Here is a 2,716-nt window from a genome sequence, read left to right as displayed (position 1 = left end):
GATCTTCAAATTCAGCCTTCTGCCTTCAGTGACCCAACAAAAAAAGATGTCAGGATATGTCAAGAGTAGAGACCTCATGTAGGTACTGCTAGGTTATTTATCAAACTCTATCTCACTCACTCACTCACTCACTCACACACACACACACATGAAAGCACAGAGAGACACAGAGAGAGAGAGAGAGAGAGAGAGAGAGAGAGAGAGAGAGAGAGAGAGAGAGAAGGAGGGAGAAACACTCGTCCTGTTTCTGCCTCTCTGTCTCTGCCTCTCTATCTCTCTATCTGACTCCCACTCTCTCTCATCTCTCCCCCTTTCTCTGAGAGGTTGCTTTCTGACAGGCCGCAAATAAACTAGGCTACTTTCCACTGAACGCAGAGACAGGCTATTTGTGTTAGTAGTGTGGGGGCCGGGCAGTACAAGAAATGTTTAGAGCCATCACCTTCAAGGGGAGAAGACAGAAGAGAAAGAGGCGGAGAGGAGGAGAGAGAGAGGAGGAGGAGGAGATGAAAAAAACAGATTAGTGTACTATAGTCTGCCAAGGCTATGGGCCTCCAATCACCTCTTGACTCACAGAAGAAAAGAAGAACAACTGACAGGTCCGCTTTGGGCTGCCATTGCCAACACATGGGTGGACAAAGGGGTCAGTTGTCCTGGGCCCAGGGGGAGAGGGAGGGAGGCCATTGAACTTTATGTATTGGTTGGGGTGGGCAGGGAAGCCGACAGGGGGGTCAGTTGTCCCGGGCCCAGGGAGACAGGGAGCCCAAAATTGGGTTTCATTTCAGTATTGGATGGGGGGCCCTTTCAGATGACTTTTGTCCTGGGCCCAGTAAAAGATGTTACTGGCCTTGGGGGTAGGGGCCTTTCCGATGACTTTGTCCTGGGCTCTGTCAACGGCGTCAGCCGCCCTGGCTCTGCTCATCACCAACTTGGACGGCCACTGCTGCATCAGATACAGAGTCCCCCAGCCAGTACAGTTCAGTCCAGTGTTAAGAGTCATTCCTGTAAGGGCTTTGTCTTTTTTATATCTTTCTCTCTTCACTAGCCGGTGGCCACCATGAATCTTTAATTGGAGCCCAATAAGCCAATGCCATGTCGAACGAGCCAGCGGAGTGTCAGAGGGAATTGTGGAACGCGCGCCATGATGGAGCCGAGGGGGGGGAATGGCACAGACTGCTGTAGCTGCTGCTGAGGTAGTGGCGGGTGGTGTGTGTGTGTGTGTGTGTGTGTGTGTGTGTGTGTGTGTGTGTGTGTGTGTGTGTGTGTGTGTGTGTGTGTGTGTGTGTGTGTGTGGGCGGGGACGGTGGCAGAGGCAGGCAGTCGTCTTGTCTGGAACACAGACATCGAGAAATGTCAAACTCTTTTCAGAGACACAGACGTGTATGTGTGTACGTGCGTGTGTTTGCTTGTCTGTGTATGTGTGTGCCTGTGCTTGGGGGAAAGAAAAATAAGTAGAGACGAGACATCCCTCATCCATTCACCTCCTCCCAGGGCTGCACGGGTGGTCTGGCATACAGGGCATTTTCCCGGTGGGCCGACAGTCATCAGGGGCCGATACTGTTGTTTTGATTGTTTTCCTGGGGATTGGCCAACAATTTAGAGGGGGAAGCCTACTGGTCCATTGTCAATGTAAACAGTGGTTTCAGCCAGTCACCATATATGGTAACACTTTATTTTAGGGATACATCTATTAGCACTAATATCTACAATGTTCCTGTATAAGTAACTTGTATGGCATGTACAAAGCAAAATCAAACATTTGTTAGGCATGTATTCACAAATGTCTTGTTCATGCACAATAAGGGATTTATTACCAATTTGACCTTAGTAAGGACCTAGTAGGCCTTAGCATTTGCTTAGTACATGCCTTACAAGTTACTTATGCAGGCATTAACATTGTATGTATTAGTGCTAATAGATGTATCCCTAAAATAAAGTGTTACCCAATATATTATGAAAGTGGCCTGTATGTGTTTGGTGCCGATCTAAGTCAAAAATGCCCCGGCCATTTTTCGGTCCCAGCCCAGGCCTGTGTCAGTCCTCTTTTCTCAGTCTTTCGTGTTTTTTTTATCGTCGTGACTTGTGTTAATCTTCCTTTATCAGAAAACCCACACACCCCATCCCCTACTCATCCTCACTCCGTCACTCCATCTGGCAAGCTCTGACTTGCCCCTCTTGACAGAAATAACCTATGAAATCGCTTCAAACAAAGGGAGGGTGTAGGATGGAGGTGACAGGGGAGCTCAAAGGCAAGTGAAGTTGAGAGAGAGAGAGAGAGAGAGAGAGAGAGACTCTGAAGGGTATCACCTATACAGATAGACCATCTGGCCAAGTTGGTGCAAATAGTAGTTTGGACTACTCTGCAGTAGGCATGGCTGATTGATGCTCTACCATTATGTTCTACCAATAGTTTAAACCGTAATTAAAACGTTAATTAACATTAACCAAGCATGATAATACTGGCAAATAAGCATGGCATAGAAAGAGAGAGAGAGAGAGAGAGAGAGAGAGAGAGAGAGAGAGAAAGACTGGAAGACAGAGTTACAGAGACAGAGGCTTAAAGAGTTAAGGGGGTTGAATGGGAAAGTGAGGGGAGGGGAGAGCGGAAGGTGGTGTGATGGCAGCTGGGGAGCGCCCTTGTGATCAGACGAAAGGCTTCCCCCAGCGCAGAGAGTGCCCTTGATCCATGGCAGACCAGGGGCTCACTTCCAGCAGACAC

This window comes from Engraulis encrasicolus, chromosome 8, assembly GCF_034702125.1.
Source record: "Engraulis encrasicolus isolate BLACKSEA-1 chromosome 8, IST_EnEncr_1.0, whole genome shotgun sequence".
Taxonomy (NCBI): domain Eukaryota; kingdom Metazoa; phylum Chordata; class Actinopteri; order Clupeiformes; family Engraulidae; genus Engraulis; species Engraulis encrasicolus.
Note: the sequence above shows the minus strand (reverse complement) of the source record.